Source organism: Vulpes lagopus, chromosome 6, assembly GCF_018345385.1.
Source record: "Vulpes lagopus strain Blue_001 chromosome 6, ASM1834538v1, whole genome shotgun sequence".
In the NCBI taxonomy this organism is placed as follows: Eukaryota; Metazoa; Chordata; class Mammalia; order Carnivora; family Canidae; genus Vulpes; species Vulpes lagopus.
Window position 1 is genome coordinate 73,873,886 of NC_054829.1, and position 25,803 is coordinate 73,899,688.

The 25,803-nt window shown below is 37.5% G+C and overlaps 1 protein-coding gene and 1 pseudogene across 4 annotated transcripts in view; one reads left to right on the forward strand and one right to left on the reverse strand.

Annotated features, from left to right (window-relative positions):
• Positions 1-25,803, forward strand: part of LOC121492842 (rho GTPase-activating protein 20-like) — a 549,286-nt gene that overhangs the window by 132,191 nt on the left and 391,292 nt on the right. The window lies entirely within an intron of this gene.
• LOC121492846 lies at positions 11,584-11,838 on the reverse strand (annotated as a pseudogene).

Below are 25,803 nucleotides of genomic sequence, written 5' to 3' on the forward strand. Positions count from 1 at the left end.
GGCAAGCATTTGTTACATTCTTTCACTCCTCATTTCATCTTGTTTTTCCATATCTTCCCTTTACCTCAATTTCCTCACTTACTTATTTTTATTTTGTGTATTTTTATACATTGCCTGAAACCTTTTTAAAAACAAAGTGGAGTATAAATAACCAAAATGGTAAATATGCAAAGCAAACAGTGCCAGGACAAAGTGACATTTCCATTTATGATCTAAATATTACTAGTTTTACTTTGGTCCTAATACTCATAATTCTTTCATTTCTCCTCCATAGCCCTAGGGAAGTCGTTTATATTTAATATACTATTGAGTCTGTTAAGCATCCATGAGTGCTTGAAAGGAAGATTGCTCAGGGAGGAGGCAAAATTTTATCATAATTTCCAGTGGGTTCCCAGATGAGAAATTTCCTCAGGAGGACCATAGAGAAAAGGCTATATTTATCACATGTTTAATAATAAACAATGTAGAGTTTTAAGTCATCATTTGCATTTCCCATTAGTTAGATTCCAAATGAGAGAATCATCCATCCAAATTTATTGAATTCATTCTCTTTATGTTATTGCTACTGAGCCCCACTGACACACAGAAAAGGGTTAAAAGTCACATGAGTAAAAAGGAACTTGATTTTCATTTTATTATAAATACTCTAAAAAAGAAAAATCTAAAATATTCCTCTCAATTTCTTTCCTATTTCCATATTCCTGGCAAATATGTCACGATAAAGCTGTTGTTATTACACTATACTAGCTGAGTCTACAAAATGACAAGGACCAATAGGTAGAAAAAGAAAATTTGAATAAAACTAGGAATAGTCATGATCCCAAACCGTAAACTGTAAAGACTATCTGCCAAATCCAGAGAGGATGCCACCAACAAATGGAGTTCGCAAAAAGTAAATGGCATAGCCCAAGAATGCTCAACAACTTTTGTCTACTTGCTTCTATGAGTTCCATAAGTGCCCAGTTCCACCCACACAGAATAGAAGAATAGAAAGAACCAAAGAGAAAACTATTTATACTTGCCACCTTTACTTTCTGAGACATAGCTTCCTAACTTAGTAACTAGAGTGGGAATAGGGCAAAAAGTATAATTGTATCTGCAGTAGATACCAGTGTCAGTTAATAAGAGAACTAAATAAACATAAATTCATAATTTGGGAAATTATTGATAGATAGCCCTGCACTATTTGTCCACACAAAGGAGAATATGCCCCAAGAGAAGATACAGCAAATAAGTGAGAAACATTTAGAGATAATGCTCAGTTTACAAACTGATGCTGGCAGCTGCCCTAGATCATGCTCCCTGTTTCTCTCCATATTTTTTTTAAGATTTTACTTATTTACTCATGAGAGACACACTACAGAGAGAGAGAGAGAGGTGGAGACACAGGCAGAGGGAGAAGCAGGCTCCATGCAAGGAGTCCGATGTGGGAGTCGATCCCAGGACTCCAGAATCACGCCCTGAGCTGAAGGCAGGTGCTAAACCACTGAGCCACCCAGGGATCCCCTTGCTCCATATTTTTGAGTAAATATCTTACACATTCAAAAGAATAATAGGCAAAAAAAAAAAACTAGAACAGAACCACATAAATACAAAGAGGGAGAAAGAAAATTATGTAGTAATTGAGAATCAGATGAAGTATATAACAGACTGCCTTTCTCAAACGCTATTTAGACCCTCCTCTTGTGTACTATAGACACCAGAAAAACAGAAACTACATTTCCCTGATGAACTTGCAGGCAGAGTTCCAGTGTGATTTAGATTCCACTAATTAATGCCTGGCTTTTTTTCCCCTTGAATTCAAGAACTGAGAAAGTGAGAAGAGAATCATGGAATGAAACATTCCTTTTCCTACGGTGGGTCATACCAGCTGCAGCATGGTTCTGGAGCCAGTAACTACAGTGACAACTTCCCAATTTGAGGGCAGTTTCTTAATTTTGTTAGTAATACCAGCTACACTGGCAACCAGTTCTGTTTGTGGTTTTGGGAATTATTTCTGGAAGCGCATCCTAGAATATGGTTATTTAACCCTTCTAATATTTATGGACCCTATATTATATGTTATAGTAATTCTCTTTGTTCAACAAGCTAGATTTTGCCCTCTGCAAAGGAGGATTAAAAAAAAAAAACAGCAATTTAGGATTTTGTATCTGATATAAATAATTTTCAGTAGAGAAAGGCTCCTACTAAAACTAAATGGTGGGACCAGGAAAATCCATGGTCTGTATTGATAAAATAGTTATTTAAATCATCAGCTCTGGTCATCTGCAATGAAGAACCTTTTGGAGTCAATGCTTTGACAAACCAAGTGTCTCTACACAAAATATTATGATAAAAAAGAAGAATCTAAATTTCATGAGACTGTCAATGTCTTCTAACTACATTAAAAAAAGGAAATAAAAAGGAAATAACTGATTCAAGATTTTAAATTTCCAGCTCAAGTTATGATGAAGATAAGTCAATCCTTAACCTCGTCAGGTCCTTCTGGAAAATTCAGGACATTGATTGGGAATGAGTGGTAGCCTAATGATTTGAACAGATACATTTGAGTAGACTCACATAACTTTGAGTATCCTCCGATTCCTAAGTGCCACCCTGGTCAGCAGAAGTTCCTCCTTCCCTGTCTGATGAGTAGAGACTTGCTAGACCAGAGATCCTTTAATGGCTTCACCTGAGCAGGATACCTTTCAAGAGAATGACAAGTCTTGTCATGCTGTACTCCTTTCATCTTTCAATGCCTCAAGATTGGGATCCCTGGGTGGCGCAGCGGTTTAGCGCCTGCCTTTGGCCCAGGGCGTGATCCTGGAGACCCAGGATCAAATCCCACGTCGGGCTCCTGGTGCATGGAGCCTGCTTCTCTCTCTGCCTATGTCTCTGCCTCTCTCTCTCTCTCTCTCTGTGACTATCATAAATAAATAAAAATAAAAAAAATGCCTCAAGATCAACAACTAAAATTCAAACATGTCATTGTAAGGATGGTACAAAATGTAATTTAGAAAGTGAGCAGCTTACACACCAAAATAATTAAAATATTTTGTTATTTTTACTTGGTGGTTAGCTACTGGGGATATCATGGAAATGGATTCTAAGACCATGGAGGAAGGAACAAAATTATGAACCAGGATGAATTTATAGATATGAAAATCCCAAGATCGAAGAAAGTAGAAATACTGGGATAGATTGATCATGTGTAACATTCTCCTAACTAGATCTCTTAAGAGGGCTTAGAGTATTCTTCCTATACCAAAGGACTGAGAAATACATTGTTTCAGTCAATATCCTGTCAAGGAAGATTGAAGCACACCTTCCTATAAAGCTCTGTTGTTCCCTTAGTGGCTATCCTTCCAGATTGAAAGTGCTATTTAACCAGTGTCCCTGATTTTGGTGAGCCAAAATAGAGCATCAATTAACCAGGAAAGGCAAGACAGGCAAGATAGCCATGCTAGACAGAAGGACCAGAGTGATTATCAAAATGATTTGACCTGCTAAAACCTTTGATATGAGCTAATGGATGAAGGGCTAAGACAGAGGAACAGAACTAAGGTCCTACTCAATTTGTATAATATGAATAAAAACCTTCTACATCTGATGAACAAAAGCCTCACTTGAGTCAACATAAAGGAGTTAGGGCTTCTCATCCAACTTCCAGGCCTGAGTCAGTAAACATACCTATGATCCCTGAATGAAGATGAGACTAGGTAGATGTAGGAGGATCTTGTAATAATATCGCAATTTTCCCAGAAGATTCCAAGAAGCCTACTCCAAAGGGACTAGAGACATTTATCAGAATTCAGTGATCAATTTTATGTGTCAGCTTCACTAAACTAACAGATGTTCTAACCTAACTAACCTACACCTGACAGGTGTAGGTGAAATATTATTTCTGGGTGTATCTCTGAGAGTGTATCCAGAAGAGTTGAACATCTGAATCAGTCAAATGAGCAAACAAGAGCCAACTTCACCAATGTGTTCAGGTACTATCCAATCTGTTGAGGGCCCAAACAAAACCAAAAAAGGCAGAGGAAGGCTGAATTATGTCTCTCTCTCTCCCTCTCTCTCTCTGTGTGTCTCATGAATAAATAAAAAAATTTAAAGTCTCAGATGATCCACCACATTCTCATGGGTTTTATCTCCAGGAACACTTAAAATTCCCCTTCTTCAATAAATTCTCTTAAGCTTTTCTGGTTTTCTGTTTATATAAACTGGATGGTAAGGATGAGGTCCACAGATCAGTATGACCACCTCTTAACAAGTCCAATATCTATCTCTCTTGAGAATGTGCCAGAGATATTTCATAATTTGTTATCCTTATCTTTCAGGCTCAGTCTAAATACTAACAGGAAAACTCCTATTGAATTTTCAGTTAACATATATATTAGATATATTTTTTTTCTTATACTTGCTATTATTATCTGATAATTATCCCCATTCAAGCAGTAGCCAATGTCTCCATGTCTTAAGAAGATAACAGAAAAGAATCTACAGAATTAAAAGAAAATAATAAGTTTTTGTCTTTGGTGTTCAGTAGCAAAAGCCCAAGAACAAACCAAAACAGTGGAAGAAGACATGACCAGGTAGGCCACAGTGACAATCAAAGAAACAGAAATAATGAAAAGGTAGGGTCTGGTACATAAACATGACTGTGATTCAGACCATTTGCCCTTGACACTATTGTTTTCCAGTTCTCAGAGATAATCAGGAAAATGGAAGCTCTATAAAGAAATTAAATTCAGGTACAAAAATTAAAGTTAGATTTTTTCATAACCAGGTATTTACTCAACTTATATGGAAAATGCCTAGAAGAACACACAGGGAACTGTTAAGAGAGTTTAGGGAGTAGAACAGAAAGTCAGTAGGGAGGAATCAAAACAACTTTTCTCTCAGAAACTTCTGAAATATTCATGTATTTTTGGAATTTCACTTATTTATTCAACAAAATATTAAGTTATTTTTATAAAAAAACAATTAACAAGGAGCACAATCAGAAATAAAAAATACATGTTATGAAAATTATTCAAGGCAAATTTTCCTCAGGTCCATGAATATGACAAAAAAAAAAGTGAATGAGGATTTGGTAGGAAAGGAAAGCAATGGAAAAGGTAAGAAAGACCAGGAACCACAAAATTAGAATCAGCTATAAGAAAAAGTAAACATCATCTTCTTGTACAAATAGCATAAGATCGAGAGCCTCATTAATGTGTCTACAGCCACTGTACTATTAGAAAACACTGAAAAACTGGTGTGTACCCAAAGGAGACAAGTAGACAAATTAAGGAACTGGGATCCATATTGGCTAAGGAAAAATGACACGCTGGTATATAAACACGAGATCAGAAGCCTGAGGAGGGACTGCAGCCATCAGTAAGTAAGTGAAAGTTCATCAAATGGCAAAACGATTACACTTAATTTTTACATCTAGAGCAAAGAATTAAACTGAAGAGTCAATTAAAAGGAAGCAGATTTAAATTCTCTAGTGTTCCCTTAAAATTAGATCCATTAATTAAAAAACAATCCTGAAAAAAATAAAAAAAAATACATACATACATACATACATACCAATCCTGGACATCCCTATCAAGTAGTGCCAGAAGTGCTGTGACTTGTTAATCCCTTTGCTTTGTTTTGGACTTAATAGCAAAAGTAGCTGCAAATATGCAGAAGGAAATCTTAAAATAAATATATCACCTGAAAAGTGAAGGTGAGTCTACTGTGGAAGGGCAGCCCTCCACTGGCAAAGCAGAAGAAATTGCTTTTACCTTTTATAGTAAAGAGGAAGGCATTGCTGTAACCAGCTCCAGATAACCAGAGCAGCATGGCTTTAAGAACCTACTAGAGAAGTTTCTGCAGAGAAGGTGTCCAAAAAAGAAAGTATGGGTAAAAGACTGATGGAACCTGAGAAAACAGTTATGATTAACCCAATCTGCTTCACAACTTTGCCTCAAGCCAGACTTTCCACTCCCTTCATGACTTCTCTTCTTTCCTTTAGTATAATCCCTACCAGTGATAAATAGTAAATCTTAATTCTGAATGTCAGTCCTAAAAAGTTAGCACAAGCTCCCTTGCATTAGATTTCTGATGGCTAAAAAGTGTTCAGAATAGTTTAGTATGATAATCAAATGTCAACATTATTTCAGTATAGCAAAAATAATGGGCCAAAAAATATTCCCAGTTCGCTGCTTAACATAAGAAAATAACCAGGATCCCTGGGTGGCTCAGTGGCTGGGTGGCTCAGTGGCTTAATGCCTGCCTTCGGCCCAGGGTGTGATCCTGGAGTCCTGGGATCAAGTCCCATGTCAGGTTCCCTGCATGGAGCCTGCTTCTCCCCGTGCCTGTGTCTCCATGTCTCTGAGTCTCTTGTGTCTCTGTCTCGCTCTCATGAATAAATAAAATCTTAAAAAAAAAAAAAAAAGAAAAGAAAAGAAGCACTTATAATTATCTTTAATTAAGAAGGAATTCATAAATGTCAACTAGTTATTTGCTGGTCAAAATCAAGGTATTATGTGCTATTTAACAATCTAAAGGTTGGAAAATCAAATTCATAGGAAGGAGAGAAAGAACAGATACAAATCAAATTGGTAGATGTTTCCTTTTTAGGTGTTTGCAAGGGGCACTGAATAAATAGCAAGGGTTCTGATTAAAACAAGAAGAATTTTCACACCTACTTGTCAAGAAATAAATAGTAATTCAAAAACTTGATTAAGTGTTTTCCTTTGGAGTCAGAGGCAGCATCAAAGATTCTCTAAACTTACTGCGGCAATAATTTCTTAATACATACCCATATCAAATCATTATGTTGCACTTGCACACCTTAAACCGACACAATCTATATGTCATTTATATCTCAATAAAACTTAAAAAAAAAACAGATTTCTACATAAAATAAATAATTAAAAGAGCTCTTACATAAGAATCATAAGACTGAGAAGTCATGGCTACTATTGTATAGATCTACACAACTGCACAAAACATACTCACAGGTTAATTTGTTTAATTATCACAAGAACAGTCTTCGGTCCTCACCCTGTTTCCTGAGCAGTCTCTTCAAATTAGAGGTGAAGAAACCAAGGACTGGAGAAGTCAAATTCTTAGCCAATGCATTGTAGCCAAACAGCTAAACCAAAATTTAACATATGAAGACCTCAAACCCATAAATATGTACCTTGGAACAATGCCTCCCTCTCTGAAATATTGGTTCTGTCATTAACAAGCTCCATGACATCAGACAAAATTATTAATTTCTCTGGATCTTAGTTTCCTTTTGTGTAAAATTCTCTGAAGACAGGAATTCCACGTTCTCTTTTTGGTTTGATATATATAATCCATCATTCCTCTATTAAAAGCATATCATAAAGTCAGAAATAAGGCACATGATCGTACCATGAAGTCTTTTTTTAAAAAAAAGATTTTATTTATTTATTCATGAGAGATACTGAGAGAAAGAGAGGCAGAGACACAGGCAGAGGGAGAAGCAGGCTCCATGCAGGGAGCCCGACATGGGACTTGATCCCGGGTCTCCAGGATCATGCCCTGGGACCAAGGCAGGCGCTGAACCGCTGAGCCACCCACGCTGCCCACCGTGAAGTCTTTTTAACATAAGTGTTTATTTCCTCAGAAAAGTAAATAACACTTGGAAAATCAATAAATAAGTAATCATTAAATTAATACTTATTGAGGGCTGACTGTGTATCAGAATGATGCCTGTGATTGACATGGAGAATGCAGCAATAAAAAATAAGATTGCTGCCCTCACAGAGCTCAGAGACAACTGGAGGAAATGGGCAAGACAGGAATGAATTACAGCATCATGTGTTAGGGCAAGAAACTACACATGAAAGCAGCAGCATGTAACAGAGACCCGGAAGTCAGGACAGGTCCCCTGCAAACCACAGTGTGGGAATACACCTTCAAGGACTTGAGATTAAATAAACAGACAAACAAGGAAGAGAAGGATGTTTTATACAGAGAGAGCTGCAGATAAACAAATATGAATAAACTAATATCCAGAGCTAATATGCATATTTAACTATTCAACTTTCCAAATGTACTCGTAATCGCCATTTAAACCACAAGACCTGATACAGCAAAGTCACCTGAAATAAATCCAATTCTACATTCGAACAAAATAATTTTCATAAAGGTTAAGTGGCATGACAAAGGCAATCCAGTTGTGCCTGATTCCATCATTAGAAGCCTGTGTTTTTTACTTCGAAGCATTGCCACTTTCCCACACATATTTTTCCACGAAGATCACTAACACAAAAATGATCCTAGTGCAGAAATACATTTAGGGACACTGGACTACTGAAATAATATTGAGTAATTCAAGAGAAAATACATAAATATAAACTCGGCTGAAGAACCAGATATGAACCTGCTCTAAAGCCATTTGGGAAGCTTCCCTTATTCTATGTTATACCCACATACTAAGGCATCTCAAAGAAGACACTTTTTATGCAAAATGACAGAGGATTTTCTCCCCTCTGAGGTTTAAGAGGGAAAGCCATCAAGCCATCAAGCGCACTGAACTGTAAGAGTACAATGAGATTCGTTTTACATGAGCAAAAGTGTAATTTTACTTGTGGCTTTGAAATAAATGGTAATTTATGGATTTATATATTTTAATAAGGTATTACTATCCTACAATTTTTAAGCCAAAAAGATAAAACAAATTTGAGTCTTCGTTACTGACTTTTACATCCTAAGGAAGGATGATCAATAATTCTTTCAAAAGTCCATCACCTGACATTCACTTCTTAATTGCGTATCTGGTGTAGTGAGAAAAAGCAAATGCCCTTAATCATCTAGATTTTATATTTAACAAGTGTTTCTCCAGACTTGGCTGGCTTTGAAAAAGGTACAGACCTATAAGCAACATTCTCAATGACAACCAAAATAAAAAAACAATACTCCAGAGATTAAAGTCCCAAAGAGAACCCTCAAATCACAGACAGCTGACAGAGAATATAGAATTCCTACCACTAAAAACAGAAATCATAACTCACACTTCGGCTTTTGTATTCAAATGCCATTAAAAATACCAAACATTTTATTTTTAACCAATGACTATATTCTATGTATATATACATGGGTCTGAAACTTCATGCAGCACTCAGTGCATAAGTAACTTAAGTCCATAACCAACCAACCAAAAATGTTTTCAAGGTATAAACTTAAAGTACAACTTGAAAGAGGCCACTTACATTTAACTTATATCCACCTGTCATCTCTGCAGCTGTTCCAGCTCCTACTTCCACAGTGACCAAGGGTGGGCATGGCTGCTTTTCCCTGGCTTTCCCAAAATTTCTCCCAAAAATATGTGCACGCAGCAGACTTTTCCAAAGTTTGGTACTATAAAAGTGATTTATGCCAGAGAATGTTAATAACTTAAAACCAGATTTTAGACAGTTGTGCTTTCTAAAGACTGTGGTTATCCTGCCATGAGAAAGTGTTCACCTCTTAACTGGTTAACACTTTTTTTTTTTAAAGGTTCCAGGGTCCCACTGTGATGCACGGTTCCCTTCTCCAACTCTGATTACTAGTAACATCTTATACTAAGCATTTTCTCTAACAACTTGTTTCATCTTAGTAGTATAGAGCATACCCCCTGGTGTCTTTCCTATCCTAAACCAAAGTAGACTATTTAGGTATTTTTCTGGAGGAGAAGTTCTTTTTCCAAAAGGAACTCTATGCCAGCTGTTGAAAAAAAAAGAAAAAAAAGGTGAAAATTTTGTCCACTAAAGTAACACACTATTTTAATCAATTTTTAAAAGTTATTATGAATGGTGACATTAGCAAGGCAGGTAAAGAAAGACCCAAGATGGGGTATGTCAGTTCTATGAAACTCTTCATTTCACACTTGCTCAACAAACTTTTATTGAGTGCCTGCTCTGTACAATGTGCTATTGTGGATGAACAGCAATAAGCCAAACAGATGTGGATTCTGGAGGTTACAATCCCAAAGGAGCGATGGATCATTTTTTAAAAGGTATTCATACACAAACTTGTGGGAGGTGGATGAAGAAAATAACTGAACACAATGGTAGTGAGTAGTAAGGGAAACCTTCTTGGAGAGGATGGTCAGGAAAACTGTCTGTAAGGAGGTGACATCTGGGCCAATCACCCTGGAATGGAAAGATGGTGGCCACCCATCATTGGTGGACAAGGACTCATGTTCAGAGTCTTGCTAGGAGGACAAGAAAGGAATCAAGTGTGACAGCCCAGCACCACTCCTAAACATATAGGCACAAATCTTTTTCCTCCTCTGAATCGACTCCTTATAACATGGAGCAGCAGCGGCCCTGGTATGAAGAAAAATGTGATCAACCAACTTCTACACTTCTATGGGCCACCTGCTAAGAAGAAACAGCAGGAGCTTCTTTTAAGAGGAAGTTTTAAATACTGTGTAGTGGTAACACTGTAGAAAACATCCAGTCAAGCCCTTAGGACATATCAGGGAACTGTAAATAATGATCCATCTGTAACTCATTTGTTGCTTCTTCAAAGAGTAGACAAGTGACAAACTTGACTGATGGCTAGTTTTGGGTTTGGTTTGGTTTGGTTTGGTTTCTAAATCTTGCTTATTAGTAACAGAGTCACCAAAATGCTTTGCTTAGGCAGGGGCCTGTGGCAGTTACTTGATGAAATGCAGCAACTGACTTTGAGATAAGAATCAAAACCACTACATAAAAGCCTTCAGAAAAACACATATGGATATGATAGCTGATATTTTTCCAAAACACATGATATTGTTTATTCATGAGTTAGTGTAGTTCCAGCTGGATTTAAAGAAGTTCAAAGCTACTTCCCTTTAAACCCAATGCATGGATAACTTCTATAAAGAACACCACCCAGGGCATCTGTGCCTTATAACCTACCTCTTTGGCACCACAAGTGAAGACAGAAATAGATACACAGCGCAATTTTTTTCAAGATCAATTTAACTTTTCTTTTTCAATTAGGGATACGTATCTGTAGTTTCACCAATGTATCCTCACAAAAATGAACAGGGAAAAGGAAATAAAACCATAATGGCAATTATTGCTATGTAAATCATGATGGTGATTCACTTAAAGTGTACAGTCCCCCAAGCCTAAAAAACTTCAGAGTATAAGGCTTTTTTTTTTTTTGTAAAATCAAAGTACTACTTTATTAAATGAGTTATTTTACACAATATGAACATCAATATAATTACAATTGTAAAAAATTTTTTATAACAAGGATGGACTCATTTTCAGATTTCTAAATCAGAATCAACTGTACACTTACACAGAATTGTCTTTGCATGAAGCTCAAAAGGGAACAGCATAAAAATGAGTGTTTATGTAGCCCCTTTATTTTTGCTGATCAACAGCTTGTTAGAAAAGCAGCTGCAGGTTTGTTACCTAAGGTCTGAGACAGTAGAAGAGTCAAAGGTGGGCAGCCCCAGTGGCTTGGCAGTTTAGTACCTGCCTTCAGCCCAGGGCGGGATCCTGGAGACTGGGAATCAAGTCCCTCTTTTCCCTCTGCCTCTGTCTCTGCCTCTCGATCTCTCTGTGTCTGTCATGAATAAATAAATAAAATCTTAAAAAAAAAAAGTCAAAGGTGTCATGAATTCACCTGTAAACAACTTTATGCCTGAACATCAGCCAATTCTGGAGGAAGTGGAGTCTTAGGACGCTTGCTTTCAATGTGCTGCTTGAAGGTCTTCGAGGCTGGCATTTGTGTCCTACAAACAGTGTAGCTATATATTAAGGCAGCTTTGGCAGCAGCCTTTTAGTCATATCCTTGTTTCATCTTTTGTCCAGCTTGCTTTTTGGCATTTTTCTGCTGAGACTGAATCTTCTGCTGTCCATGAGCCATATCCCCACCGGGACAGTCCTATGTGGGAGAGACCGTGCAGCTTGAGAGGGCCAGAGAAGGTAGCCAGAGGAGGTGGCCAGAGGGGGAAGCAGGAGAAGTCCAGACTATAAGGCTTTTTATGTAATCATGGGAATATGAGAAGGAGTTCAAAAAGCATTTGAGAACTTAAGATCAGGAAATTGTTACTTCTATTTCATTGAAATCCTCAGTAGCTATCCGAACACTTACTTTTGTTTTTTGTTTTGTTTTAGAGATTTTATTTATTTATTTATTTATTTATTTATTTATTTATTTATTTATTTATGAGAGATACAGAGAGAGAGAAGAAGAGACACAGGCAGAGGGAGAAGCAGGCTCCATGCAGGGAGCGCGATGTGGGACTCAATCCCGGGACTCTAGGATCATGCCCTGGGCCGAAGGCAGGCACTAAACCCCTGAGCCACCCAGGGATCCCCTGTTTTGTTGTTAAAGATTTTATTTATTTATTCATGAGAGACACAATGAGAGAGAGAGAGAGAGAGAGAGAGGCAGAGACACAGGCAGAAGGAGAAGGAGGCTCCATGCAGAGAGCCCAACATGGGACTAGACCCTGGGTCTCCAGGATCATGCCCTGGGCTGAAGGCAGCACCAAACCGCTGAGCCACCCGGGCTGCCCAAGACTTACTTTTGTTTTTGTTTTTGTTTTAATAAATTAATTTTTTATTGGTGTTCAATTTCCCAACATACAGAATAACACCCAGTGCTCATCCTGTCAAGTGCCCCCCTCAGTGCCCGTCATCCATTCACCCCCCCCCCCCCTCCCCTTCTACCACCCCTAGTTCGTTTCCCAGAGTTAGGAGTCTTTATGTTCTGTCTCCCTTTCTGATATTTCCCACACATTTCTTTTGAATGTGAGCTGGATAAACATATATTTACTTGAAAAGCAAATCAAGGGGCTCCTGGGTGGCTCAGCTGGCTAAGTGTCTCAGTCTTGGCTTTGGCTCAGGTCATGATCTCGTGGTCATGAGATCATGAGATTGAGCCCCATGTCCAGCTCTGTACTCAGTGCAAAGTCAGCTTCAGATTTTCTCTCCTTGTCCCTCTCTCAAATAAATAAATAAATAAATAAATAAATCCTTAAATAAAAAAAAGTAAAGCAAATCAAATTTCATGGTTTTCTCTACTTGTCCTTATCTGTAGAGGCATGTAGAATTGACACATGAGAAACAGAGCCTTTCTTTTTTTTTTTTTTAATAAAGCCTTTCCATTCATGAGCATGTCTATTCACAAATGAGATACTTCCAGCTCTTACCTTCCACCCTGTTTATTGATATTATTATTATCATTTATAATAAAGATATCTGTCTATGGCTTGGTTTGAAAAGGGCTTGCACACTGTCCATCAGCAATAAGAAACCCATGACCTTCTTCATGTGGTAATTAAGTCTACAGCCTATCAGCTCATATGAAATAGGCTGAGGCTGTTTTGGTTGGTGGAAGGGGGGAACGTAAGACCCTTAGAGGACATCACTAAAATTCCTTCACCCCAGAAATATACACCTCAGTTGGGCAGCTCCTGGTACAAATAGGAGGTAAGGAATTGTCAGAGAGTGCCACTTATTCAGGGGAAGGGGAGCCAAACTAGAGCTGAAACCCTCAGCAGACTGAACCATCCAGAGCTCAGTACAGGGGGGAGCAGCATCCAGCTCTTGCATAAAACGACAGTCTGTGTTAAAGCTCTTGATTGCATTGTGCTTAAGCAGACACTGTCCTACAACCCTGGGGATGAGGAAGACAAGGCTGGGTTGGGGTGAGGGGAGAGAGACACCAGCATAGGCCCTAGTAGGAGTATACATCAGATTCAGGAAATGCAACACTGAATATAAGGAACTATTCTATTCTCAGCTCTATAGCTAGCTTCCTTGCTATGTGATTTTGAAAAATGAAATCCCACCTCTCAGTCTACATTCCTAAGTCTGCAAATGGGGCATAAAAGTAATGCCCATCTTTGGAAGTTGTTTTTTCTTTTCTTTTCTTTTTTTTCATTAAATAAGTTAGTGCCTATAAAGTCACTCTTTCGAACATTGTGCTGCAAAAAAATTGGTCACTATTTAGTAAATCCTTGGCAACCCAAGGACTGGTACCCAAACATACAGCAGAGGAGTTTACATATGTAACTTCTAATTTAATCCTCACAAATATCTTAGGAAGTTTAGCCACTTAACCACTTAGTAATCAAGAAATTGAGGCATAAAGAGATAAGTTAACTTAATCAGATACATATAATAAGCCATCTGTCTAACCCCTCAGTTCTCATATTCTTAACCACTATAATGTAAAACTCCATAGAGCTAAATCTCAAAGATGCTCATTATTAGCATGTCAGTGGACAATATTCTCACTTATTTGCTTTCATTCAATAAAACAATAAACTACACTGTTTATAAGAATAGTCTTTTTAAAAATGAGGTCCAAAGCTATTTTTCTTTCAAGTAGGGAAAACATTTTTTTTTCTGAAAACACTGTTTATCTAAAGGTTATTCATTATCAACAAACACTACTTCATTGTAACATCATAACAAACCTACAATTTTGTAGGAGAGAAGTCTGAGTTTTAGAGATGTTAAGTGATATCAAGTAAATAGTAATACTAGTAATCATTTACTGACATTCTACATTTAAGCATGACTTCTGGTGCCTTAGGTTGTATCTAATCTCCATGATAAGACAAGGCAGTGTCACCCTCACTTTCATAAATACAGAAAGTCAGGAAATATTTGCCAAGGGCTCAAATCCTTAAATGATGAAGGTAGGTTCAAGTTCAGGTCTTTCTCACTCTTCAAGCTATGCTTTTTCTAGTTCAGCAAGCACTGTCATAAATAGATACCTCCTTACTCTTTCTCATGCTCTTCCTTTCCCTGACTCAAGTATCTCCCAAATTCAAGCCTTTATCATGCTTCACTGAAGCATTAAAAATGCCTTGATTTGTTTCTTTCAAAAGCACCCTCCACACTGCCACCAGCGCAAATCTGACTGTGACGGCTATTCTCAACATACTTTAACCAGTCCCTTCAAGTGCATTCCGAAGCCCAACACTTCATTTGGCCTATGAAGTCCTCTGTAGCTGACTCCGCATCTCATATTTTACTTTCAAGTAATACAAAATGCCCAGAGTTCCCAAGCATACCCTGTTGTTCATTTAGCATTGCCTTTATACTCTCTGTGGCTGAGTAACCGCCTTATGACCTTTCAGTCAATAACTTTTCCCCATCCCCAAAACTGCCATACATGTTTACCTCTTAAGAATCACCCCAGACGAATGTAAGCTGGTACAGCCACTCTAGAAAACAGTATGGAGGTTCCTCAGAAGTTGAAAATAGAGCTACCCTATGACCCAGCAATTGTACTACTAGGGATTTACCCCAAAGATACAAATGTCATGATCCAAACAGGTACCTGCACCCCAATGTTTATAGTAACAACGTCCACAATAGCCAAACTATGGAAAGAGCCCAGATGTCCATCAACAGATGAATGGATAAAGAAGATGTGGTATGGACTACTACTCAGCCCTCAAAAAAAACAAATCAAATCTTGCCATTTGTAATGACATGGATTAAACTAGAGGATATTATGCTAAGTGAAATAAGTCAATCAGAGAAAGACAATTACCATACGATCTCACTCATATGCGGAATTTAATAAGCAACAAAACAGAGAGGGGAATCCCTGGGTGGCTCAGCAGTTTGGCACCTGCCTTTGGCCCAGGGTGCAATCCTGGAGTCCCGGGATCGAGTCCCACGTCAGGCTCCCGGCCTGGAGCCTGCTTCTCCCTCCTCCTGTTTCTCTGCCTCTCTCTCTGTGTGTCTATCATAAATAAATAAATAAAATTTTAGGAAAAAAAAAAAAAAGAAACAGAGGATCATAGGAGAAAAGAGGAAAAAATTTTAAAAAGGTGAAATCAGAGAGGGAGACAAATCATAAGAAACTCTTAATCATAGGAAACAAACTGAGGGTCCCTGGAGGGGAGGGAAGTTTCCAGGCAGATGGAGTAACTGCGTGATTAAGGACGGCATGTGACGTAATGAGCACTAGGTATTATAGAAGGCCGATAAAACAATGACCTCTACTTCTGCAACTAATAATACATTATGTGTTAATTGATTTTTTTAAATTTTAAAATTAAAAATAAAATAAAAAGAATCATCCGACATCTCTAGAAATAGCTGCCCACCCTTTATTCCTCAAGCTGAAAGAGAAAGATCTCTGTCAAACTCCTAGGCTCTGCACATACCTCTCTCACAATTATGTTGAAATGTTCTATGTATGTCTGTCTTTCTCTAAGATTATATTTTATTTAGCTTTGTTTTTCGGTACTTGGTAAGACTAGAAATTTAGCAAAGAATTTGTTGAAATACACTCACTGGCTTTCCCAGTATAATATCTGAGAAACAGAAGAAGGAGGATTTTAACTTCAGGTCTTTTAAGGCAAGGCCCAGTGCTCTGTTTTATCCAGAAAATAAACACATCTATCCTGTAGCGAATTGTGCTGCATAGACACAATTTTGAAACAGAGACTGGAGCAGAACTAGATCAAGTGCCTAACACATGCCTGAAATTATTGTCATCTGGGAAGCAAATGACAAAATAATATTTTTAGGCTACTTCTAAACTATTGGTATCAATATATGACAAATCTGTACCAATTTCTAACATGGATCAGTGTATTTATGAAGTGTCTATAATATAGCAGGAAAAGTTTGCATCTAAATGAAATATATTTATACCAACAATGACCTTTAGTAATTGCATAATTACTGCATTGCCTGGTACTATTTGCAGACATTCAGTTATTAAATACAGATTCAGGAGCAAGGAAAGAAATCACAATTTTCCTAGGTAGGCTCTCAATCTACAAGTAATTAAAGACTTTCTTAAGAGACAGAACATGAAAGACCCTTCACAAACCAAACAGTTAAACCTACATTAAATTAAAATTACATTTTACCTTAGAATTAGGAAAATGAGAAATACTTTACAGCCTGCAAGGTATGAACATATATATTAAATATTGAAAGAAATCATTTTAAATAAGCTCCTTCAGTCTGATACTGTCTCCCTGCTGGATTTCAAATTAAAATAGTTTACCCTATTAGGGGAAATGCCTCACTTTCCTTCACCGGATTTCCCCCTTTAGTCTTTCTTTTAAATGTGAGTGCCTCTTGGATACTGCCCTTGGCTCTTCTTTCTTTTGTACTCCCTGGGGATTTCATTAAGGAACTCCATTTTAACTACCATTCAGAACTAGATTACTCCATTCCTACAACTCAAGCGCAAAAATACAAACAAACTGAATTTTAAAATAAACAAAGGACTTAAAGAGATATTTCACAAAAGTGCTCAACATCACTAATCATTAGGGAAATGCGAATCAAAATCACATTTGCCTCATACCTATTAGGATACCTATTATCAAAAATACAAAAAATAATAAATATTGGAGAGCTTGGGGGGAAATAGGTACCTTTGCACATTGTTGATAGGGATGGAAAATAGTGCACTTACTATGGAAAGTAGTATGAAGGTTTCTCAAAAAATTAAAAATTACCATATGATCCAGCAATCTTGCTTCTGTGTATATATCCAAACAATTGAAATTAGGAGATACAGCTGATATATAAATATATGAAGAAATATTTATACTCCCATGTCCATGGCAGCATTATTCACAATAGCCAAGCTATAGAAACAACTTAAATATCCATCAACAAATGAATGGGTTAAAAATGTGGTATATAGAGATAATGGAATATTATTTGGCCTTAGGACAAAAAGGAAATCCTGCCATATGCAATGACATGGATGAATCTGAAGAATATTATGCTAAGTGAAATAAATCAGTCACAGAAAGACAAATAATGCATGAGTCCATTTATATGAGATATCTAAAATAGTCAAACCTACAGAAGCAGAAAGTTGAATGGTGGTTGCCAGGAGCTAGGTAGAGAGGGACTAGAGAATTGTTTAAATAAAGTGTTGCTTATCTAAACTGAGTAAGTTCTAGAGATCTGTTGTTCCACAGTGCCTACAATTAACAATACTATATTATACACTTAAAAATTTGTTCAGAGGTAGAGCTCATGTTTAGTGTTCTTAACACAATTTTACAAAGAGAATGACATTCAGATTACTCCCAAGTTTATGATTTGAATCCATTTGCCATTCCTGGCTCTCCATACTCATACAAATCCCTTCCAGGTCAGATCAGAGAGAGGAATAAGGGACAAGAGGAAGATTCTGAGCTCACCTTATCACATGGACATACTGAGGCAACAGTACATCTTTACAACTAACTCTGAAAATAACCTGAAATTGTAAATGAATTTAATACAAGTTGCAGGATACAAAATTAATATACAGAAATCAGTTGCATTTCTATACACCAGTAACAACGTAGAAGAAAGAGAAATTGAGAAAACAATCCCATTAACAACTGCACCAAAAAGAATAAAGTATCTAAGAATGCATTTAACCAAGGAGGTAAAAGACCTATACTCTGAAGACAATAAAACACTGATGTAAGAAACTGAAAATGAAACAAATGGAAAGATATGCCCTGCTTATGGATCAGAAGGATTAATATTGTTAAAATGTCCATACTACCCAAAGCAATCTACAGATTTAACACAATCCAAATCAAAATACAAACAGTACTTTTCACAGAAGGCAAACAAATAATCCTAAAATTTGTATGGGACCACAGGAGATCCCAAATAGCCAATGTAATTTTTTTTCCTGGTTTGGAAGATTCATTTTTAAAAATTTTATTTACATTAAATTAATTGGAAGAGGCAAGATGGCAAAAAAGTAGGGATTCTCCTTCCATATCGTCCCCTTATTTAGCTAGATAACTTTCAAATCATACTGAACACCTATGAATTCAACCTGAGATGTAAGGAAAGAATGGCTGGAACATACAAATAGAAAAGTGACCAGTGACCATTTTTTGCAAGGTAGGAGTGTGGAGAAGAGAAACAGAGGGGCCATACTGGAAGATAAATGGTGTGGGGGTGTGGAGGGGCCTCTGTAAGCTGGTACTGGAAAGTGATAGGGCCCTGGAGCTCAAAATTGGGTCCTTTATGTGGAGGCCGAGAAAAATTAAGGCCATTCCACCTCAAGTTTAGCATTAGCACAAGTACAGCCATCTTAGGTCCCTGGGAATAAGAGCTGAACTTTACAGGAAAAACTGCAGATTGTCCTAGGCAGAGAATCCCATATCGGAAAGACAATAAAGCTCAGAATGCCCTCAGCAGAGAATCCTGTATCAGATCTTAAGAAACTCCCCCACCCTTTTCCCCATATTGGAATGGAAAAAATTCCTCCACCCCTTCTGAAGATCCCCTAGACCAGCCCATAAAAAAACCCAGTTATAACCCACTTCGGGGTTCAAGTCCCTGCTCTGCTGTATGGAGTATACTTGGACCCAAGCTCGAGCTTGTAAATAAACCCTCATGTACTTGCATCGGCGTCGGCTCCTTGGTGGTTTCTCGGATTCTCAATCTTGGGCACAACACTTTAGAAATCTGCTCCTGTGAGAGACTTCCCTGCCTGAAAGATACTCAGTGGTGAAGTGGGGGCAGAATTAAAGGTGGGACAGTGGGGATCAATATCCCTGGAAGTGCAGAAAGAACAGGAGTGTCTCAGCTGAAGGAATTCCAAGCATTGCTGCAGGGAAACGGCTTTAAATGACTGAGCCAGGGAGGGGACCCTCAGCTTGTATTGCCCTAAACAATGAACCAAGGCTGGCTTGGGTGACTGCTCTGGGTGTTGGGGCCCTGAAAAAGATGGGAACACAGCAACCCTCCGTCTTCCTCCAGGAAAGGCAGAGCGGGTGCACACTCAACCAGATGAACACTCTGTGAACACTCCTGCAATGGACAGAAACAGGGTGACCCTCTTCCTCTAGGAGGGGGCGTGCAGTTGCATGCACTAGCGGGGGAAGCTCTCCCTGCCAGAGCCCTGCAAATCATACAAATCAGTGTCCGTCCGTCTTCCCCCTGGAGGATGTGAGTAGGTGGGCACCATAGGAGTCTGTAGAGTTTGGCATACACCATGATCTTTCAGCTCTGGGGTTGGAGATGGGGGCCAGTCATTTTTATTTCCACCCTCTAAAGTGGTGTGGAAAGCCTTCTGGGAACAAAAGCCACACACAGCAAACAGCTTATACTGAGCCCAGTCCCCTGGCAAGGGGCGGGCAACTCTGCTCAGGCACAGACACCTGAGAACCAGCACAGCAGACCTTCCCCAGAAGACTGGCTAGAAGAACACGGGAACAGCAAGTTTACTGACCAACCAGGACTGGAATACTCCAGTGGGAGGGTAAAATAATATGTAGAAAGAACTCAAGGTTTTTTCTTATGATTTGCTGGTCTTTCAGTTCAAAATTTTCCTTTTTTTTTTTCTTTTTTTCCCATTTCAACTAGTTCTTTTTAATCTACTTTTTCTTTTTAAATCTTTTTTTAACTTTCATATTTTACAATTACATGTTATAGATATGTTTTTCATTTTTGGCTTCCTTTCACTCTTCAATTTTATTTTTGTATATATATATATATTTTTTTTTTGCTTTCTTTATAACTTTAGAATATAGTATCTTCTAACATTTTTTTTTTCTGCTTTCTTCATAACTTTAGAATTTAGTATCTTCTAACATATAGACCAAAATACACTCAGGACCAAGTGGATCACCCTGATTTGTCCATTCTGAGGTTATATTCTCTCCTCCCCTTTTTTTCTTTTTTTTTTTTTTTTGTTGTTGTTGTTGTTGTGTGTCTGTGTTTTTTTCTTTGTCTTTTTTTCTTTTCTTTCCTGGTTGCTAACCTCTTCAGATTTGTCTAGTGTGTATTTTGCTTGGGTCGTTGTTGAAAATTTTAGTTCTGTTGACTCATACAGTCATTCTTCACTGGAAAAAATGACTAGAAGGAGGAATTCACAACAAAAGAAAGAACAAGAGGGAATATTCTCTGCCACAGATCTAATGGATATAAATTTAAGTAAAATGTCAGATGGAATTCAGGATAACAATTATAAAGTGACTAGCTGGACTTCAAAAAAGCATAAAAGACTCGAGAGATTCTCTTACTGCAGAAATGAGATCTAATCAGGCCAAAATTTAAAATACTCTGAGATGCAGTCTAAACTGGATGCTCCACCAATAAAAAATAAATTTATTTAAAAAAAAATAATAAACTGGATGCTCTAACAGCTAGGGTAAATAAGGCAGAAGAGAGAAAAAGCGACATAGAAGACAAGTTGATGGAAGAAAGGAAGCTGAGAAAAAGAAAGAAAAACAACTAATAGCCCATGAGGAGAGGCTCCTCAGGGAGATAAATAATGCTATTTAAAAAAACAAAGATCTGAATTATTGGAATTCCTGAAGGCACAGAGAGTGGGAATGCGGGGGAGGCAGGGATATATTTGAGGCAATCATAACTGAGAACTTTCCTAATCTGGGGAAGGAAACAGGCATTCATATCCAAAAGGTAGAGAGGACCCCTCCTAAAACCAATAAAAATAAATCAATACCCTGACATAGAATAACGAAGCTTGCAAATTTCAGAGATAAAGAGAAAATCCTGAAAGCAGGTCCAGAAAGAGATTCCTAACATACAGAGGGAGAAATATCAGATTGACAACAGACTTCTCCACAGAGACCTGGCAGGCCAGAACGGGCTGGCATGATATATTCAGTATACTAAATGAGAAAAACATGCAGCCAAGAATACTGAATCTAGCAAGGCTGTCACTCAGAATGGAAGGAGAGATGAAGAGCTTCCAAGACAGACAGAAACTGAAAGAATATGTGACCACAAAGCCAGCCCTGAAAGTAATATTAAGGGGGATTCTGTAAGCAAAGAGATACCAAGAGTAACACAGACCACAAAGAAATGGAGATAATCCGCAGAAACAGGGATTGTACAGGTAATACAATGGCACTAAATTCATATCTTTCAATAGTTACTCTAAACATGAATGGGCTACATGCTCCAGTTAAAAGATACAGGTTATCAGATTAGATTAAAAAAAAAAAAAAAAAAGCAAGACTATCCATAAACTCTCTAAGAGAGACTCATTTTAGACCTAAAGGTATCTGTAAACTGAAAATGGGGGGGTGAAGAACCATTTACCATGCAAATGGATCTCAGAAGACAGCTGGGATATCAATCCTCGTATCAGATAAATTAGATTTTATTTATTTATTTTTAAGATTTATTTATTTATTCAGAGAGAGAGAGAGAGAGGCAGAGACACAGGCAGAGGGAGAAGCAGGCTCCTCGCAGGAAGCCCAACATGGGACTGGATCCCGGGTTGCCAGGATCACACCCCAGGCTGCAGGCAGTGTGAAAACACTGCACCACCGGGGCTGCCCGATAAATTAGATTTTAAACCAAAGACTGTAAAAAAAAAAAAAAAAAAAAAAAAAAAAAAAAAAACCAAAGACTGTACGAAGAGATGAAAAGGGGCGCTATATCATACTTAAAGGGTCTATACAACAAGAAGATCTAACAATTGTAAATATTTATGTTCCTAATTTGAGAGCAGCCAATTATATTAATCAATTATAACCAAAGTAAAGAAACACATATAATAATAACACATTAGTAGTAGGGAACTTCAAACCCCCACTCACAGCAATAGACAGATCATCTAAGGAGAAAATCAACAAAGAAATAAAGGCTTTGAATGACACACTGGACCAAATGGACTTCATAGATATACACAAAACATTCTATCCCAATGCAACAGAATACACATTCTCCTCAAATGCATATGGAACTTTCTCCAGAGTAGGCCACATACTGTGTCACAAATCAGGTCTCAATCAATATCAAAAGACTGGGATTATTCCCTGGAAATTTTCAGATCACAATGCTCTGAAACTTGAACTCAATCACAAAAGGAAATTTGGAAGGAATTCAAACACTTGGAAGTTAAAGAGCACCCTACTACAAAATGAAGGAGTCAAACCAGGAAATTAGAGAATTAAAAAGATTCATGCAAAGTAACGAAAATGAAAGCACAACAGTTCAAAACCTTGAGGATACAGCAAAGGTGGTCCTAAGAGAAAAGTACATTTCAAGCTTCTCTCAAAAAAATCAGAAAAATCTCAAATACACAAACTAACATTTGCTAAAGCAGATGGAGAAAGAACAGCAAATAAAGCCTAAACCAAGCAAAAGAGAAATAATAAAAATTACAGCAGAAATCAATGAAGTAGAAACCAGAACTATAAAACAATGAAACTAGGAGCTGGTTTTTGAAAGAATTAATAAGATAGATAAACCCCTAGCCAGACTTATCAAAAAGAAAAGAGAAAGGACCAAATTAATAAAATCATGAATGAAAGAGGAGAGATCATGACCAACACCAAGGAAATACAAATGATTTTAAGAATGTATTATAATGAAAAATAAAATAAAATAAAATAAGAATGTATTATAATTAATTATATACCAACAAATTAGGCAATCTGGAAGAAAGGGATATATTCCTGGAAACTTATAAACTACCAAAACTGAAACATGAAGAAATAGAAAACCTGAACAGACCAATAACCAGCAAGGAAATTGAAGCAGTCATCAAAAACCTCCCAAGAAACAAAAGTCAAGGACCAGATGGCTTCCCAGGGGAATTCTATCAAACTTATAAAGAAGAAATAATACCTATTCTACTGAAGCCATTTCAAAAGATAGAAATAGAAAGAAAACTTCCAAACTTGTTCCAAGAGGCCAGCATTGCCTTCATCCAAAAACCAAAGATCCCATCAAAAAGGAGAATTACAGACCAATATCCCTGATGAACATGGATATCAAAATACTCACCATGATACTAGCCAATAGGATCCAACAGTACATTTAAAGCATTATTCACAACAAAGTGGGATTTATTCATGGGATGCAAGGGTGGTTCAACATTCATAAATCAATAAATGTGATAGATCACGTTAATTAAAAAAAAGACAAGAACCATATGATCCTCTCAATTGATGCAGGAAAAGCAATTGACAAAATATAGCATCCTTTCTTGATCAAAACTCTTCAAAGTTAGGAATACAAGGAACAAGGGATGCCTGGGTGGCTCAGCAGTTATATAGTGCCTGCCTTCGGCTCCAGGCATGATCCTGGAGTCACGGGATTGAGTCCCACATCAGGCTCCCTACATGGAGCTTGCTTCTCCCTCTGCCTGTGTCTCTGCCTCTCTATCTCTCTGTGTCTCTCATGAATAAATAGATAAAATCTTAAAAAAAAAAAAAAAAGTAACAAGAAAAAACGGAATAGAAGGAACATACCTCAGTAACATAAAAGCCATATACCAAAAGCTCACAGTAAACATCATTTTATTTTTTTTTAAGATTTATTTATTTATTTATGATAGACATAGAGAGAGAGAGGCAGAGACACAGGAGGAGGGAGAAGCAGGCTCCATGTAGGACTGATGTGGGACTCGATCCCAGGTCTCCAGGATCACGCCCTGGGCTGCAGGCGGCACTAAACCACTGCACCACCAGGGCTGCCCTAAACATCATTTTCAAAGGGGAAAAACTGAGAGCTTTTCTTCTAAGGTCAGGAACATGACAGAGATTCCCACTCTTACCACTGTTATTCAACAGTTACTAGAAGTCCTAGCCTCAACAATCAGACAACAAAAGGGAATAAACGACATTCAAATCGGCAAAAAGGAAGTCAAACTCTCACTCTTCTCAGATGACATGATACTATATGTGGCAAACCTGAAAGACTCCCTGCCAAAATTGCTAGAACTCATATAGCAATTCAGCAACATGGCAGGATACAAAATCAATGCACGGAAATCAGCTGCATTTCTATACACTAACAATAAGACTGAAGAAAGAGAAATTAAGGAATCAATCCCATTTCCAATTGCACCAAAAAACAGAAGATACCTAGGAATAAACTTAACAAAGATGCAAATGATCTGTGCTCTAAAAACTACAGAACACTTAGGAAAGAAATCGAGGAAGACACAAAGAGAAAAACATCCCATGCTCATGGATTGGAAGAATAAATATTGTGAAAACGTCCATGCTACTCATAGTAACCTACACATCCAATGTAATCCCTACCCAAATATCATGGACATTTCTCACAGACTTGGAATAATCCTAAGATTTGTATGGAACCAGAAAAGACCCCAAATAGCCAGAAGAATGTTGGAAAAAAAAAAAAAAGCTGGGGCCACTGCAACTCATGACTTCAAGCTATATTACAAAGCAGTGATCATTAAGACACTATGGTACTAGCATAAAGACAGACACATAGATTAATGGAAAAGAAGAGAAGACCCAGAAATGGACCCTCAGTTCTATGGTCAACTAATCTTCAACAAAGCAGGAAAGAATAGCCACTGGAAAAAAGACAAATTTCTTCAATAAATGATGTTGAGAAAATTAGACAGCCACGTGCAGAAGAAAGTAGATCACTGTCTACAATGATAAACATACATACATACACATAAACATACACATACATACACATAACATAAACATACATACACAAAGATAAACTCAAAATGGATCAAAGACCTCAATGGGAGACAGGAATCCATCAAAATCCTAGAGGAGAACACAGGCAGCAAACTTTACCTTGGCCTCAGCAACTTCTTGCAAGTCATGTCTCCAAAGACAAGGGAAAAAAAACACAAAAAAGAAATATTGAGCCTTCACCAAGATAAAAAGCTTCTGCACAGCAAAGGAAACAGTAAACAAAACTAAAAGGCAACCTACAGAATGGGAGAAGATATTTGCAAATGATATATCAGATAAAGGGCTAGTATCTAAAATCTATAAAGTACTTACCAAACTCAACATCCAAAAAACAAACAATCCAGTCAAGAATCGGGCAGAAGACATAAACAGACATTTCTCCAAAGAAGACGTATACATGACCAGCACACATAAAAAAAGCT